The sequence below is a fragment of the Somniosus microcephalus genome, chromosome 8 (genome assembly GCF_052327205.1).
Source record: "Somniosus microcephalus isolate GS21.2 chromosome 8, FLI_Smic_1.0, whole genome shotgun sequence".
Classification (NCBI taxonomy): Eukaryota; Metazoa; Chordata; class Chondrichthyes; order Squaliformes; family Somniosidae; genus Somniosus; species Somniosus microcephalus.
The window spans coordinates 55,347,160-55,366,520 of record NC_140994.1 but is presented as its reverse complement, the minus strand read 5'-3'; the positions used below and the strand labels follow the sequence as shown (position 1 = coordinate 55,366,520).

The following is a 19,361-nucleotide window of genomic DNA, read 5'->3' as shown; positions in this document are numbered from 1 at the left end:
AGACAGCATTCACTTCTGGTTATTTGATTCTCTTTCCTCTCCATATAAAAATCATATATCGTGCAATAGTTTTCTCAGGGCAAATTCAGTTTCAGTTTTAGGAACTGAGGAGCGTAGGAACAGGAGTAGGCCATTCAGCCCCTTGAGCCTGTTCTGCCATTCAATGAGATCATGGCTGATCTGTATTCTAATTCCATCCACCCTCCTCGGCTCCATATCCCTTAATACCCTTGGCTAGCAAAAACCTATCGATCTCAGATTTAAAATTATTCATTGAGCTAGCATCTACAGCCTTTTGTGGGAGAGAGTTCCACACTTCTACTACCCTTTGTGTGAATAAGTGTTTCCTAACTTCTCTACTGAAAGGCCTGGCTCTCATTTAATGTTATGACCCCTTGTCCTAGACTCCCCCACCAGCCCATCTACTCTATCAATTCCTTTCAAAATCCTAAAATTTTACACTGTACTCCAGATGTGTTCTAACCAGAGCTTTGTATAGCATAGCAACAACATTCCCCCATTTATATTCTAGCCCTCCAGATATAAAGGCTAACATTCCATTAGTCTTTTTGATTAATTTTACCTGACCACTACATTTTAGTGATCTGTGTGCTTGGACTCCTAAATCTATTTGGACTACCACTGTTCCTAGCTTTTCAACATTTAAAAAATACTTGGTCCAAAGTAGATAACCTCATACTTATCTGCATTGAAATCCATCTGCCACAGTTTCACCCACTCTCTTAATCTATCAGTGCCTCTTTGTAATTTTATGTTCCCATTTCCACTACTCACTATGCCACCTATCTTTGTGCCATTGGCAAACTTTTATATATAGCTCGCTATTATGTTGTCAAAGTCATTAATAAATATAGTGAATAGTTGAGACCCCAGCACAGATCCTTGTGGGACACAACTAGACATTTCCTTCCCATTCGAGTACATACCCATTATTATACCTACTCTCTATCTTCTACCTCCTAACCAAATTCCTAACCAGGTCAATAATTTACTCTCAATTCCATGAGCTTTGATTTTTAGCTAGCTGTCTCTTTTGTGGAATCTTATCGAATGCTTTCTGGAGGTCCATATAAACTATATCCATAGACATTCCCCTGTCTATGGATATACAAAAATGCATTAGGAAAAAAAGGGGGGCTTTTGGCAGTTACAAAAGACAAAAGATGGAGGAAGCCCTAGAGGAGTATAAAAGGTGCAGGGGCATACTTAAAAAGGAAATTAGGAGGGCGAGGAGGGGCCATGAAATAACACTGGCGAGCAAAATAAAGGAAAATCCTAAGATGTTTTATAAGTATATTAAGGGCAAGAGGATAACCAGGGAAAGGGTAGGGCCCATTAGGGACCAAAGTGGCAAGCTGTGTGTAGAGCCAGATGAAGTAGGTGGGGTTTTAAATGAATTTTTTGCCTCTGTGTTCACTATGGAGAAAGACGATGTAGACATAGAAGTCGGGCAAGGGGACTGTGACATACTTGAACATATTAGCATCGGGAGGGAGGAGGTACTAGCGGTTTTAGCAGGCCAAAAAGTGGATAAATCCCCAGGCCCGGACGAGATGTATCCCAGGCTGTTGTGTGAGGCAAAGGAGGAGATTGCAGGGGCTCTGACACAAATTTTCAGAACCTCTCTGGCCACAGGGGATGTACCAGAGGACTGGAGAACAGCTAACGTAGTACCATTATTCAAGAAGGGTAGCAGGGATAAACCAGGGAATTACAGGCCAGTGAGCCTAACATCTGTGGTAGGGGAATTATTGGAAAAAATTCTGAGGGACAAAATTAGTCTCCACTTGGAGAGGCAAGGATTAATCGGGGATAGCCAGCATGGCTTTGTCAAGGGTAAATCATGTCTGACCAATCTGATTGAATTTTTCGAGGGGGTGACTAGGTGTGTGGATGAGGGAAATGCTGTGGATGTGGTTTACATGGACTTCAGTAAAGGTTTTGACAAAGTCCCGCATAGGAGACTGGTCAAGAAGGTAAGAGCCCATGGGATCCAGGGGGCCTTGGCGCGTTGGATCCTAAACTGGCTGAGTGGCAGGAGGCAGAGGGTGATGGTCGAAGGTTGCTTTTGTGACTGGAAGCCTGTGTCCAGTGGGGTACCTCAGGGATCGGCGCTGGGTCCCTTGCTGTTTGTGATCTACATTAATGATTTGGATGAGAATGTAAAGGGTAGGATCAGTAAGTTCGCGGATGACACGAAAATTGGTGGGGTGGTAAATTGCGAGGAGGAAAGCCTCAGGCTACAGGACGATATTAACGGGTTGGTCAGATGGGCGGAAAAGTGGCAAATGGAATTTAACCCGGAAAAGTGCGAGGTGATGCATTTTGGACGGACAAATAAGGCAAGGGAATACACAATGAGTGGTAGGACCCTAGGAAGTACAGAGGGTCAGAGGGACCTTGGTGTACATGTACATAGATCCCTGAAGGCAGTGGAACAGGTAGATAAGGTGGTTAAAAAGGCATATGGGATACTTGCCTTCATTAGCAGAGGCATAGAATATAAGAGCAGGGAGGTTATGATGGAGCTGTACAAAACGCTGGTGAGGCCACAGCTGGAGTACTGTGTGCAGTTCTGGTCGCCTCACTATAGGAGGGATGTGATTGCTTTGGAGAGGGTGCAGAGAAGATTCACCAGGATGTTACCTGGGATGGAGCGCCTCAGCTATGAAGAAAGACTCAACAGGCTGGGGTTGTTTTCCTTGGAGCAAAGGAGGCTGAGGGGGGACCTGATTGAGGTGTACAAAATGATGAGGGGCATAGATAGGGTAGATAAAGAGGAACTTTTCCCCTTAGTAGGGGGGTCAATAACAAGGGGGCATAGATTCAGGGTAAGGGGCAGGAGATTTAGAGGGGATTTGAGGAGGAACTTTTTCACCCAGAGGGTGGTTGGAAGCTGGAACTCACTGCCTGAAAGGGTGGTAGAGGCAGGAACCCTCACAACATTCAAGAAGCATTTGGATGGGCACTTGAAATGCCATTGCATACAAGGCTATGGACCAAATGCTGGAAAATGGGACTAGACTGGACAGGGATTGATGGAAGGCGCAGACACGATGGGCCAAAGGGCCTCTTTCTGCGCTGTAAAACTCTATGACTCTATGACTCTACTACTTTAGTTGCTTCCTCAAAAAATTCAACTAGGTTCATTAGACTTGGCCTACCCTTTACAAATCTATGTTGGCTCACTCCAATCAGCTCAATTTTCTCAAATACTCAGTCACTCTGTCCTTAATTATAGATTCCAATAACTTTTCCAGAACAGGGTTGTGAATCTTTGGAATTCTCTACCCCAGAGAGCTGTGGAGGCTGGGTCATTGGATGTATTTAAGTTGGAGATAGACAGATTTTTGAATGATAAGGGTGTCAAGGGTTATGGGGGGTGGGCAGGGAAGTGGAGTTGAGGCCAAGACCAGATCAGCCATGATCTTATTGAATGACGGAGCAGGCTCGAGGGGCCAAATGGTCTACTCCTGCTCCTATTTCTTATGTTCTTATGTTCTAACAGGTGTTAGACCAACAGGTCTATAATTTCCTGGTTTCTTGCTCTCATCTTTCTGAAATAATGGAGTTACATTTGGAATTTTCCAATCTAAAGGGGTAATTCCTGAATCGAGAGAGCTTTGGAAGATTATGGCTAAAGTATCTGCAATTTCCTCACCTACTTCCTTTAAAACCCTAAGTGAAAACGATAATTTCCTAGGGATTTGTCAGTCTTTAGTGCCATTATTTTTTTATAATACTGTTTTCTTGCTTACTTTAACTTCAGTGGGTTCCAGTCCTTGATTCATTATTAGTTACCCTGGAATGTCTGGTATATTATCCTCTTCCTCAGCTGGCCATAGTTGAGTTATACATATAATAGTACCAATCATAGAGGCCCTGAAAAGCAGACCCTGAAGTGAAAAAGTACTTCTTCAGTAAAACTTCTAAGTTAAATAAAGAAAGAAAGCCCAACTTTTAATATTGCTAGTTAAGCATTATAAGTTGAGAAATGTTCCCAGAGGGAGGCCAAGTACATTTATGCCAATCTGGTGTGCCTCTGTAACGAGTTGAAGAACAACATTGGAAATGGCATGCCTAATTTCTCAACTGAAAAATTATGCATGGTATGATTAAGGAAGCTAACAAGGTACGTAGTAGAAAATAGCTTGTAAAGTCAGGGTGAGAGAAGCAGAGTGAAAATAATAAAAGGGCATAGAATATCATTTCTTAAAGGAACACCGTTGTTTTCTGTGTGTTTGCAAACAAGCAACTGAAGTAATCCACATCAGAAATAATACTTATCGCTTTTGTGTGATGTTGTTGCAACAAAATGATGCGAAGTCCATCTGTTCTTTCTCCATCCTTTAGCAAAACTAAATTAGCTAAATACTGTACCTCTTATTGAAGATGATGCCATTTTGGTGCATTTAAAAAAAAACCTGTATTATTGCTTTACCTTATTCCAGGCGTGAACAATCTCGCTAAAAAGATGGAAGTAAACACCAAACCGTTTTCACAGTGTCTGGGATGGGTAGAAGGAGTTACTAACCAGAACATATTGACCTACCTGGGCATCATTGAACAAAGAACTAGTGAATTACTAGCTGCACGCTCCTTTATCCAGGACCAGGTAGGTTCTCATCCTTCAATACTTATGCACAAAGGTCTCTGCTGCTGTCTCCAGCACTGATTTCCAGCAAAAATGAGAAATCTTTGAATATCCTTTGAAATTCATGGATCAGTCAAGGGTAGTGTCTTCATGAAAAGCGATTGACAAACTTTTTGGAGTTGTTTACAAATATGCACAACAACTTGCATTTATATAGCACATTTGATGTAAAGGACATTTAAAGGTGCTTCACAGATAGGTGCAAGGAAAACAGATGTCTGCCAGGGAGGGTGACTAAAGGCTTGATCAAAAAGATGCGTTGTGAGAAAGGTGGAGAGGCAGAGATTTAGGGAGGAAATTCTAGAGAGTAGGAATCAGAGAGCTGAGGGCTCTGCCACCAATGGTGGAACAAGTGGGGGTTATAGGGCTGGAAGAGATAAGGTGGGACTAAGCCATAGGGAATTTAATGACAAGCATGAGGATTTAAAATTTAATGTGATGGAGGACAGAGCCAATGTAGGTAAGCAAGGTAGGATGGTGGGTGAGTGGGATTTAGTGCAGGACAGGATGTGTGTGGCAAAGTTTTGCACATGTTGGAGTTTATCATAGGAACATAGGAACAGGAGTAGGTCATTTAGCTTCTCAAGCCATTCAATGAGATCATGGCTGATCTGTGACCTAACTCCGTATACCTGCCTTTGCCCCTCACCCCTTAATACCTTATCGAGAGTGGAGGCCAGCAAGGAGAGTCTTGGAGTAATCGAGTCTAAAGGTTATGAAAGCATGTTTGATGGTTTCAGCCTGAAGGCACACTTCTCGCCATTTCCAACCATTAAACCTAATGAAAGAAAATCGTGAGGAATGTGTCTGTAATTTAGTGATATGTGATATATATTTCGTGATATATTGGGCGCAGCTCACTGTTGAAAGTCAGAAAATCAGCCCTTAGGTCGATGTAAAATGCAGTTACATAAAGGTTCTGTCTGGGTAATGTCGAGATAATCGACAGTCACTGACTTTGTTTTCTTTATTGAAAATGTGACTACCTGGTGCATAGGATGTTGGAGAAATGGGGAAGAAGCAGCAACATATTGAGTGCTACCTGGACAGCTCAGCTTCAAGTTCTGCTACAGATTTTGAGATTCCACTTCCGTCAGCCAGATATTATTCCATGTAGTCCATATCTATTATTGTATAAGGTAATGTAAACCATCCATTTGTAGAAGTCTTTGTAACAGAAATCTAACAAAATGTAAGAAACCCTATACAGATTGGAATATCCGGGCACGCAAACCCATCTAAAAGACTAACAAAACAAATATCTGCATGAAATTTGATTCTGTCAGAAACTCTTATTTTCATGATGATTGAAAGAGAAAGAAATCATCACAGCCCCAGGACATCGCTGCAGGAGTTCCTCAGGGCAGTGTCCTATGCCCAACCATCTTCAGCTGCTTCATTAATGAGCTTCCCTCCAACATAAGGTCAGAAATGGGGATGTTCACCGATGACTGCACAGTGTTCAGTGCCAATCGCAACTCCTCAGATATGGAAGCAGTCCATGCCCGCACACAACAAGACCTGAACGACATTCAGGCTTGGGCTGATAAGTGGCAGGTAACATTCGCGCCACACAAGTGCCAGGCAATGACTATTTCCATCAAGCAAGAGTCTAACCACCGGCCCTTGACATTCAACCGCATTACCATCGCCAAATCCCCCACCATCAACATCCTGGGGGTCACCATTGACCAGAAACTTAACTGGACCAGCCACATAAATACCGTGGCAACAAGAGCAGGTCAGAGGCTACATATTCTGCAGCGAGTGTCTCACCTCCTGACTCCCCAAAGCCCTTCCACAATCTACAAGGCACAAGTAAGGAGTGTGATGGAATACTCTGCACTTGCCTGGATGATTGCAGCTTCAACAACACTCAAGAAGCTCGACATCATCCAAGACAAAGCAGCCCACTTGATTGGCACCCCATCCACCACCTTAAACATTCAACCCCTCCACCATCGGGGTACTGTGGCTGCAGTGTGTACCATCTACAAGATGTACTGCAGCAACTCACCAAGGCTTCTTCGGCAGCACCTCCCAAACCCGTGACCTCTACCACCTAGAAGGACAAGGGCAGCAGGCGCATGGGAACACCACCACCTCCAAGTTCCCCTCACACACTATCCTGACTTGGAAGTATATCGCCGTTCCTGCATCGTCACTGGGTCAAAATCCTGGAACTCCCGCCCTAACAACACTGTGGGAGTACCTTCACCACATGGACTGCAGCGGTTCAAGAAGGCGGCTCACCACCACCTTCTCAAGGGAAATTAGGGATGGGCAATAAATGCTGGCCTTGTCAGTGACACCCAGATCCCATGAACAAATTTTTAAAAAATTGCTTGGGGTGAGGGAGGACTTTTTTAGACACTGGCAAAGACACCTGGAGAATTCATTAATCTTCTTTAAATAATGCCACATAACATCTCAGCTGAAGGATGGCACATCCAGCACTGCAGGATTCCTTTAGTACTGCATTTCAGTGTCATCTTAGATTATGCACTTAAAGTCCTGTCATGGGGTTCATACCCACAGTTTTCAGAGGAGAGAGTGCTGAGTAAGCTAAACTGTCATTTTATTTGATCAACCCTATATCTGACACATGCAAAAGCCCATCATCACGATTGAGTTTCCAAATCAAGGTACTTAGAAATATACTTCCCTGTACAGTTCCTATTTACCCATCACGGAGTGCACACTTTCTCCCTATTTGCATAAATTTCTCCCTATAAGGACAATCCCTCCCCTTAGGAAAAAGGCTTGCAGAGGAATACCAAGAGACTTTAATCAGCAGCTAAAATCATGCAGGTTAGCACTGCAGGATGCTGCTACATTTCTTGCTGCTTGTCCAAATAGGACCACCCTACCCATTAGAACTTTTGTCCGCAAGCTTATCTGTAGCCAAGTGGGAAGAATCTTACGTTAAAAAGAATAAATAGATTAGGCAGCAATTGAATGTAATTGGTCATATGCTTTGGCAATTGGTTTTGCAAACAAAAAGTACTAGCAATTAATGCTAGCAAGCACTAAAGTTTGAGGAATATATCGACTGGATAGTATAAGGAAAGCACTGTAGTTTAGAAGAATGACAGATTAGATAAGGACAACTGGGATGCACTGACATATGGGGCCATAATTTGCTGTAGCAGGGCACCTAATAGCATCTGCCGTTAGTTAGACTTGCCCTTGCACATTTAGGTTTTTATATATTTCCGTGGCAAGTTGCTGAAAGTGTGAGCTGATAACGTCGCAGCAAGGGAAACAGGGTATCTGTGACCTGAGTGAAGAGAGCAAGCATTTGTGTATCTCCTTAACCAATCAGATTGAAGGATTGTGAAATAAACAGCACAAGGTCTGAGAAGGAAATGTAAATTCAATGTCAAATCAAGTACGGAAAGAAAAATAAAGAGAGGGAAAAAAAGATTGGATGAAGAGACAGCAAAGTAAAGTAAAAAAAAGTAAAAAGAATATGTTTTTAAAATCTCCAACAACAATTAAAACCTGAAGGAATGAGACTCCACACTTGTAATATTTAATTTTCAGTGCCAGAGAGGTTGACTGGCAGTAATTAATACTTATCACGTTGTTAAAAGCATACCTAAACTTGAAATGAACAAGATTTAAATTTCTGTGGTCAGTTTAGTTCATATCTACTGAGCAAATACAGCAACTTCACGCCATTCAATGCATTTCAATGGTGAGGCAGATAGCGAGATGTCAGTTTTGTGAAGCTAACGGTGTAGTGGCGCGTCTCGGACAGCAACTTTTGTATTTTTGAGTTTAATCACACAACTATCCTCGCCTGAAGTTGCTGTACCATTTGCGCATAAATAACGATAAGCGCCATTAGCCTCACTGTTATTTTGACAGCAAATTATGGGCCATTAATGAAACAAGATAGTTGAAAATGAATAGACTGCTGCTTATATTAACTTATAGTTCTGTGGTATAGCAGTGGGTTATGAGAAAAGATAGTTAAAGTGATAAATCTCTCATTTCAATATTAGGAATCTAAAGCTGTACAAAAATGCAAATTTTAAAAGAAAGTATCATTGTGTTGGCTTTTACATTGTTAGGCATGAAAACAGTAAAGTTACATTTTCTCAAGGTACCTATTTTTTAATACAGATATCAGGGTATGGTTGTAAAGGCTGACCTTTCAAATGTGTGCCAGCAGGAATATTGCCCACTCTGCATATCAGGAAATCGCAAGCATCCTCCTACTATTTACATCCAATAATGTATGGAAAATTGGGGCAGTGGCCCCACAAACTCCTTATATGTGTGGCTGATGGACAAGGCTCACACTGGTAATGCAAATTCGTAAAATGTGCCCTATATAGTCACTGTTAATCCATGTATAGGCTGCAATTTTACTAATGGAGGCGGGTTGAGTGCGGGTCCGCTGCTTGGAGGCTTTCTGACCCACTCCCGGCTGCCGCCTCCCAGAATTACTATTTTTCCTTGATTGGCCTTGTTACGGCCGACGTGCGGGTCCCTCCAGGCAACTGCTTGGAGGCTATCAGTTTCTCGTGTCTGACGATGTATTGTTTGGATGAAAATTTAAAGGGGCCATGTCCCCTTTGGGAAAAATGTCAATGGGATGGATTGATGCTGTATTATATAGAAATGGGGAGTTGACAGCGTCTGTTCTGAACAAAATTTAATGAATGAAATTGCTGGTCATATTATTCCAGAAAGATAGTTATGATTTTTTTAATATATCAATTTATTATCTGACTATAAAATGAAAAAGATGCCAGATTTGTTCCAATCATTGGCTTAGTGATATTAATGCTTTTGTCTCTTAAAGGTGCTGGCTGCTGCAGGAATGGCAGCCCCAATAACTAAGGCTGCACCCAGGTTCAATGAGGGCTCGCTCCATGCCCTTGTTGAGGGAGTTAGAGTATGTAAGGAGCTCCTCTTCCCTGGAAATGGAAGGAGGAGGCCTCCTCAGCAAACCAAGGCAGCTTGGCTGCAAATTGCTGAGGAGGTGAGCTCGAGGTCTGTGTGCAGACGCACATGGGTTCAGTGTGGGAAAAGGTTTAATGATCTGCTGAGATCACCTAAAGTGTGGCCTCTGTGTTCTGGGAAATGAAAGTTCAAGAGTGAGGGCTCAGGGCGATTTCCATGTAGAATGTTGGTGGTCACACTGAGCGCAAACCACAGTTTATTGGACAGATGATGCCAGGGGTTTTGAGAATGTCGGACTTATATTCATCTCCATGTGCCAGCCACCTGTGGTTGAAGCATAAGCTTACGTGAATCTGGCATGGATGAGTGCATCCCTTGCCTGACAGCCAGCCATGTGGTCGCCTGCTGCTGGATTGGCCACATCCGGCCCTGCAAGGCGTCAATCCCCTTCCTCTTCCTCTTCCTTGTCCTCTTCCTCGTCCTCTTCATCTTCCTCCAAGGAGGCCGTGTGCTGAGCCACTTATTCACCTGGCAGCACTAAGCTGCGCTGCTCTTCCTCTGAATCTGACGACCAGGATGAGAGGATGTAAATGGTTCCCATCCCGTTATAGATTTCAGTTGAGGCAAGAAGCTTGCAAGCGCACACTCAAAGTGGCCTGAAATTATTCCAATCAGTTCAAACAGCAGATGCGTGTGTGATGAAATATTCCATTCACCACTGCCTGTGACTGAGATCGGTTTCAGTGTCATTTCCCTTCCCCCAGACCTCATTGTATTGTGTACTGGAATGTGCTGTATTGTATACTGGAATGTGCTGGAATGTGCTGTGTGTAGGGCTCCGCCCATACCTGGCCCCGTTTGTAAGCTAGCTTCAGTCTGGCCTCAGTCTCCAGAAGGAAGACATCTCTCTCTCTTACGTGTTACTTTCTAAGTTAATAAAAGCCTTGTTTTTGTTCTGCTAACTTCGAGTCTCGGAATTATTGAGGCACATCAGCGTGTCAGCTTGACCAGTCACAAAGTCAGTGGATTTGCAAAATCTTATCCCAAACCACCAACAACAAAGTTGTTGCATTTGAATGCCAGCCACGCTTTTAAAGTTCTGCACCAATAATGACTACAGATCATGTCCTCCACCAACTCGACTCCTTGCAGCAAGACTGTTTCTGACAAGATGGGAAACAGGAGCCAGTGGCATGAAAATTTGAAACCTCTGTCAAAATAGGATTAGCAAGGCAGTTAACAGGCTCTTAACTGCCTTAACTACCTGTCCCACCGCTTCCAGTCGTGTCAGTTTGGGAGCAGCTGAACAGACACTCACGAAAATTGGGTGGGGGTGGGATGGAGGCGGGTTGGGTGTCTGAAGCCAATTTTTTCTGATTTTAGCAGTTGACACATAGAAACATAGAAGATAGGAGCAGGAGTAGGCCATTCGGCCCCTCGAGCCTGCTCCGCCATTCAATGCGATCATGCCTGATCATCCAAATTCAGTACCTTGTCCCTGCTTTCTCCCCATATCCCTTGATCCCCTTATTCTTAATAAATATATCTAACTCCTTCTTGAATATATTTAATGAATTGGACTCAACTGTCTTCTGTGGTAGGGAATTCCACAGGTTTACCACTCTCTGGGTGAAGAAATTCCTCCTCATCTCAGTCTTAAATGGCTTACCCCTTATCTTTAGAATGTGACCCCTGGTTCTGGACTCCCCCACCATCAGGAACAGCCTTCCTCATTCTAGCCTGTCTAGTCCTGTTAGAATTTTATAAGTTTCAATGAGATCCCCTCTCATTCTTCTAAACTCTAGCGAATATAAGCTAATCGGCCCAATCTCTCTTCATACGTCATTCCTGCCATCCCAGGTATCAGTCTGGTGAATCTTTGCTGCACTCCCTCCATGGCAAGGACATCCTTCCTCAGATAAGGTGACCAAAACTGCACACAATACTCAAGGTGTGGTCTCACCAAGGCCCTGTACAACTGCACCAAGACATCCTTGCTCCTGTACTCGAATCCTCTTGCTATGAAGGCCAGCAGACCATTTGCCTTCTTAACCGCCTGCTGCACCTGCATGCTTACCTTCAGCGACTGGTGCACAAGGACACCCAGGTCTCGTTTCACTTCCCCTTCTCCCAATCTATTGCCGTTCAGATAATAATCTGCCTTCCTGTTTTTGCCACCAAAGTGGATAACCTCGCATTTATCCACATTATACTGCATCTGCCATGCATCTGCCCAATCGCCCAATCTGTCCAAATCGTACTGGAGTTTCTCTGCATCCTCCTCACAGCACACACGCCCACCCAGCTTTGTGTCGTCTGCAAACTTGGAGATATTACATCTAGTTCCCTCGTCTAGATCATTAATATATATTGTGAATAACTGGGGTCCAAGGACCGATCCCTGCGGTACCCCACTAGTCACTGCCTTCCACTCGGAAAAAGACCCGTTTATTCCAACTCTTTGCTTCTTGTCTGCCAACCAGTTTTCCATCCAAGTCAGTGTCATGAATCTTAGAAATGACTCATGAAGTAACGCTGGGCGGCCAGTTGGTGGCGCCGTCCAAGGAGTATAAATACTCGGTCGTGGGCCCAGCTTACTCAGGATGTTTCTGTAACCAGGAACTAGTGATGTAACTAGAAATCTCATGGTTTTGAAACAGTTGATTAAAGCCTTGTTTTGTACTCAAACCAAGTGCTCAGTAGTCTTTTTACATCAGTCAGTACCTTACCCCCAATCCCATGTGCCTTAACTTTACACGCTAGTCTCTTATGCGGGACCTTATCGAAAGCCTTCTGAAAGTCCAAATACACCACATCCACTGGTTCTCCATTATCTATTCTACCAGTTACATCCTCAAAAAATTCCTGTAGATTAGTCAAGCATGATTTACCTTTTGTAAATTCATGTTGACTTTGTCCGATCCTGTCACTGTTTTCCAAGTGCTCTGCTATTACATCTTTTATAATGGACTCTAGCATTTTCCCCACTACTGATGTCAGGCTTACCGGTCTATAATTCCCCATTTTTTCTCTACCACCTTTTTTAAATAGTGGGGTTACATTAGCTACCCTCCAGTTCATGGGAACTGTTCCAACTTTTATAGAATTTTGGAAGTTGACCAGCAATGCATCTAGTATTTCTAGGGCTACTTCCTTAAGTACCCTAGGATGTAGATTATCAGGCCCTGGGGATTTATCGGCCTTCAATCCCGTCAATTTCCCTAACACCATTTCCCTACAAATACTGATTTCATTCAGTTCCTCCCTCTCATTAGACCCTATGTTCCCCGACATCTCTGGGAGGTTATTTGTGTCCTCCTTTGTGAAGACAGATTTGGTCTGCCATTTCTTTGTTCCCCATTATAAATTCCCCTGATTCTGACTGCGAGGGATCTACGCTTGACTTTACCAATCTTTTTCTCTTCACATATCTATGGAAGCTTTTACAGTCAGTTTTTATGTTTCCTGCAAGCTTACTCTCATACTCTATTTTCCCCCTCTTACTTAATCCCTTTTTTCCTTCTTTGGTGAATCCTAAACTGCGCCCAATCCTCAGTTCTGCTGCTTTTTCTGGCCAATTTATATGTCCTCTCCTTGGATCTTATGCTATCCCTAATTCCCCTTGTTAGCCAATGATGAGTCACTTTTTTTGTTTTATTTTTATGCCAAACAGGGATGAACATATTCTGTAGTTCATCCATGCGATCTTTAAATGTTTGCCATTGCCTATTCACCGTCAACCCTTTAAATAACATTCCCCAATCCATCATAGCCAACTCGCGCCTCATACCATCGTAGTTTCCTTTACTTAAATTCAGTACCCAAGTCTCTGAATCAACTACTTCACTCTCCATCTTAATGAAGAATTCTAACATATTATGATCGCTCCTCCCCAAGGGGCCTCGCACAACAAGATTGCTAATTAATCCTTTCTCAATTCATAATACCCAGTCTAAGATGGCCTGATCTCTAGTTGGTTCCTCCACATATTGGTCCAGGAAACCACTTTAGGAATTCCTCTTCCACAGTATTGTTACTAAATTGGTTAGACCAATTTATCTGTAGATTAAAGTCACCCATGATAACTGCTGTGGCCTTATTGCATTCGTCTCTAATTTCCTCCAAACCCGCCTCCTCAGGGCTGGTAAAATTGAGCCCATAGTGTTTCAAGTTTATTGGAAAGGTAACAGGTGTTACTTTGCTTTTTCCACATCTTGTTTGCAATCCCGTGAGAATTACTGTTACCCTGATTAAAGGCATAAATGCACTCCCACAAGTAGTAATGCAACAGAAAAGGAAGGGGGGGTCTATCATTTGTACCTATTTCTGAGTTATTCAGAATAAATATGGTAATATTCAAAAGAAAAGATAATTTCCTGATATAGTATTGTGTGCAGTTTTGGTCACCTTACCTGAGGAAGGACATTCTTGCCATGGAGGGAGTGCAGTGAAGATTCACCAGGCTGATACCTGGGATGGCAGGAATGATGTACGAGGAGAGATTGTGTCGATTGGGCTTATACTCACTGGAGTTTAGAAGATTGAGAGGGGATCTCATCGAAACCTATAAAATTCTGTCAGGTCTGGACAGACTAGATGCAGGAAGGATGTTTCGGATGGCCGGGGAGTCCAGAACCAGGGGTCATAGTCTAAGGATAAGGGGTAAGCCATTTAGGACTGAAATGAGGAGGAACTTCTTCACCCAGAGAGTGGTGAACCTGTGGAATTCTCTGCCACAGAGGGCGGTGGACGCCAGTTCATTAAATATATTCAAGAAAGAGTTGGATATATTTCTTGAGGCTAAAGGGATCAAGGGATATGGGGAGAAGGCAGGGACAGGGTACTGAATTTGGATGATCAGCCATGATCTCATTGAATGGCGGAGCAGGCTCGAAGGGCTGAATGGCTTACTCCTGCTCCTATTTTCTATGTTTCTATGTTTCTATGTTTCTATAGCTTCTTTCTCACTGTTCAATATGCTATTCATTTCAGTTTGATTTTGAACAGTGATGACGATGACAAAAATGAAGAAGATATATATCCGCTGTCTAAATATGAGCTACAGGAGAGGGTCCTGAAATCAGTAAGTTTCAAAATAGTTTCTTTGGTACAAGTACAATCTTATTAAAAAGCAGCACATTTTACATTTATTAATTTCTGAAAAACAGATGAGTTTATGGAATCAGTTCTGAGTGAACCTCCTGTAGATATAATTATTTTGTGTGTGTGTGCATGTGTGTGCATTTGGCTAGATCAGTTCTTGTTAAGACAACAGTATAAAATAAATACTCAGAACTATAATCAGAGGGGCACAAAGAATCTGATTAAACATGGTGTAATCTAGCCAAATATGCTTAATTCAAAAATGCTATTATTTTGTTAGATTTGTGGCAGTTGCTATATAGATAAATTTAACATGCGCATTCACGAGTTTCCCAATCTCCCATAGCTGCCATTGGTTGCAAATCCACGCAGTTTTTGTGTTGAGTAAGATCCGGATCACAGGCCAGACACAGATTACCCAAAACTGTTTTAGAAGTTGTAAGGCTTTTATTAAAGAGCTACAGTTTTAAAGCATAATCAGATATTACATATGGTTTAAGCTGAGTATAATAGACATACAACCCGTGACAGTAGAGAGTGATCTACGACTCCCGAATCGGAATGCTACGACCAACGGGGAGGCAGTACGGTGGTCTCGGATTGGGTAGATTCCTGCAGTCTGCTGCAGTGGTCACTTCCATTGGGTCATCCCTCAAGCTGTTGGAGGTGTTAGGCCATCAGCCACCTCAGAGGCTAAAGTTGACCAAGGTGTTTGGCCGTAGCCACCTCGGAGAAGCCTTCGCCCCCTAACTGCCTGATTTCCTCTCTCGGTCGTCTATATTTATAGTTATTTCGGTGGCTGGTAATCACCTGGTGTCAATCATTTGATCCCCATCTTATTGTCCAATTGTGAAGCGGGAAGGCATCCCTCGACGTCCCTTTCTGCATGACTGACAAGGCCTCCCTCTTATCTTTCTGAGGAATGTTTTGTTATGTTTCTTTAAGGACATTTTATGACTTTTCGGCTCCATTTTTGTCTATTATCTCACCACCCTGTGTTGTTTTGCATTTTACAATTCCCTTATCACTTCTATTTGTCTTTTGATGCTTGATATTCGACCTTGCTGGCATTTCTGCTCTCTGTTCCCGGCTGCATGTTGTCAGTCTCTGTTCTAAGAATTAAAACCTATCTTTGAATCTAACAGCTATTTCTTACAATTCCCTTCTTTGAGAAGGAAATATCCTTATTGACTTCTTACAATCGGCTCTTGACTAATCTAGCTAGTTCTTATTGCTCTCTTAACTTGGGCATTAGTTAGTAGGGAGTCTTGAAGATTTCTCCCTTCTTTACAGTCCATTCCTTTGAGGAGAAGGAGCAACCTCTGACCCCTTATTCAAATTCAATTAACTGTTCCGGTGTTCCAATTCTGCCCTGCCTGGAGTATCCTCTGTTTCTTCTATCTTTCCTGATCTTACCCCACCTGGGGTCTCCTGTACATTGCTTTGGATCTTCTCTTTCGGTGTGCTCAATTAATTTGTTAGTGCTGGTTAGTCATGGGCATGAGTACCCAATTGGCTTATGTATCAAAGTCTTACTCCACACATTACATATATCAAATACACTATCATTATAAGCTGAAGAACTACCAGAGCGTGTGAAATAATATGAACGTATGGGTGTGCTGATGTATTAAGCCCAATATCCCACCAGTGTGAGTTGTCCCTATGCTGTCAATTTCAATATCTATTCTCGAGTTGTCTTGCTCCAAAACATGAAAATGCTTTAGGGAAGAGTTCAGTCGTATCACAAGCTCACTGAAGCCCCCAGACAACAGGGGAATGTAATATCCGAATTGTGCACATAATTGTGCAGCTCATACTTAAGTATCTCATTTACTGTAAGTTTCACTTGAGCATAGGTTTCGATATTATGTAAAACGTGTTGATTGATGGGACAGGTCCTGTTAGACCCATAAAGCATGGTAGTTGCGGTAGTAGTGACACAGGAGGCACCACCAAAACCACCTCATACTGGATTCGCACTGGTTTTTCCCACGCTTTGTTACCTACAAAACACAATTATTACAGTTACAGTTAAATTCAGTCTTACAATCATTTCAAGTGACATTACAGTTTAACATCTAATCAACAAGTCATGGACTTAAAAGATTCTCCAGATCTCTCTTTTACTTGTATCCATCTTGTGGATAAGTCCTGCTAAACATGATTTATCCTTAGCCCTCAATTGTCCAATCCAAATTCCATGTAACTCTCCACTTCAACTTCAATTTCAATCCCTCTAACAGGTACCAGTGTGTTTAACTCCATTCTGATTGTTTCATTAATTAGATAGTTTCTCGATGGAGTATGTGTCAATGCTTTAAAGGTTGTCTCACTCTCCTGAGCCACATTAACCATTTCATGTTTTGCTGTTGTCAAGTAACTGAGCAGACTGAGACCCATTCTTCAGTGCAGATTCACCATACATTCCCAGATGGTAATTGCCTCATACGTAATGAATCACATTTGCACGCTCATACCAGTATCTCAATATTGTGCCACACGTGCCATCCGATACAAGTCTTTCTCGGGCTTTCAGGTGATCTTATCAAAAGATTGTCTGGAGGTCTTTGTTCATCTTCCACCGCATGGTTCTGATATCTTGGGTAGTGGCCAGGCTATCAAATTCAGTTTTCTTAAAAAGTTCATTATAGGCAGGGACACAAATGTCTCCAAGAGAAAGCTATCAATTTACTAATCTTAACTACACTTTCCTGACTTTCACTAGAAAGTTTGGAAAATTCTCAACTGGTGGTGTAATTCTCCTGTTTCTATCTCACACCCTCAATCACTTCCTCTCTCCATTTTACACATCCTATTAATTACTATTCATATCTCATTCATGAGCCCTGGAGGAACTTTACTGTCCAGTACAATATTTAAGAGTGAAAACATAGATCAAACATTCTCACTTGTTCCAAGTTATTAACACATTTTATTATCATTATTTTAGAGGATCTTTTATTTTCCCAAAAGTAAACCAATATATAGTGCCTGAGTCCATTTTGTTATAACAAAATTATCCCAAAATCCAAATGGCAGTACAGTTGAACTGACAGGTTTTGTCAATGTTCAATTTCATTTCTATCACTTTATCTTCCATTTCCAATTTCAGAAACGAATGATTCCCAGGCTAGATGGCTTACACAGTGTTTTAACATTAGGGACAGAAGTGCTGCAATTAGTTTACAAGATAACTTCCATATGACAAAAGAAAGAAGATAATCTATTGTGACTCTGCTTAGAGCCCAAGGGGTTAATTTATCAAATCATAATTTTCCTTCTGTCACTGTGGGGAAATATTAACTTAAAATTAAGAAACTTAAATTTAATAATGTCCAATATCTTTAAATTTCATACTAAAGTTGTTGCTCGGTGAACTTAAACAGCTGTCAGAGGAAAGGGTTAACTCCTTTGCAGGTTTTTAAGAAGGTGGAGCGAAACATTGTCAGGCGCACGCAATTGCATCACTTCACGAAAATTTAAAAAAACTTTCCCGATCGAAAAAGACAGTTGTGTTTTCACACTTTAACTAAACACGAACAGAACAGATAAAACAAAACAAACTAGCACATGCTTGCAGAACCAGTAAATTGTGTCATATTTCTTATTGTCCTTTCTTCAGATGTCTTTCCAAAATACTGTAAAAACATTGAATACAACTGGAGAAAAAATAGTTTTTCACATTTAAGCAAATCAAATCAAACTGCTTTGGAAGATTCCACCATAGCAACCACGACTCCAAGGTTAAATGTTAGACTGAAACTTAATCTTTTGTTAAACAAACTTTTTGTTGCTCTTCTCAGTTTTTACACACCAGCTTAACTTAAATTGTAGTTCAAAGTTTTTTTTCCCAGTTATTGTGGCACACATTCTTAAAACTTTCAAAATCCAAGACAAGACAAAAGTGTTAAAACGCTTTTAAAACAGAGAAGTGGGAGGAGCTAAAACACACATAACAGAGTTTTTTTTTAAGACAGACTTTTCAGACAAAAGAAATACTGTAACTTCTTAAACATTCATAGTCAGGAAAACATTCACACTTTAACACACATTTTCACACAAACTGAAATTCCAGCATTTTTTTAAGGTTCCTTTCACTCAACAAATCTTGTGTTTTATTTGTCTCAGCAAAGACGTTAATAACTTTCATGTCGGTAAAGCTTTAAATTTCTCTTTTGTTTCTCTTTTTAATTCGGTGTCTCAGCAGCTTTTTCTGGCTTTCCAAATCCCTGTTTTTTTCCCTTCCTTTGCTGAGTTTTCAGATTGGTTAGCCTGCAAATTAGATCTTTTTCCTTCTTTATCTCTCCCTCTCTCTCCTGCACTTTATGCTTTACCTCCTTCAGGCTATCTATCAAATGTTCCCGGTGATATGCCAACGCCATTGTATTTCTGGTTTTACCTTTCAACAAGCTCTTTACTGTTCCCTTCTTTCAGAGAGAATAAAACACTATACTCAGCCGAAGCAATGATCACGTGCGTTTGACCGGTCCCTCCAGTCACCCCAACCGGAACCTTACAACTCCTAACTCTGTGATCCCACTTCTGACACCACTGTAAGATTAGGATCACAGGCTCACACAGATTACCCAACAGGGTTTTAGAAGTTGCAAGGCTTTTATTAAAGACGTACAGTTTTAAAGCATAATCAGATATTACATATGTT

At 41.9% G+C, this 19,361-nt stretch overlaps 1 pseudogene; it reads left to right on the top strand.

Annotated features, from left to right (window-relative positions):
- The window catches only part of LOC147113531 (coiled-coil domain-containing protein 63-like), a 204,806-nt pseudogene that overhangs the window by 163,115 nt on the left and 22,330 nt on the right, over nt 1-19,361 (top strand).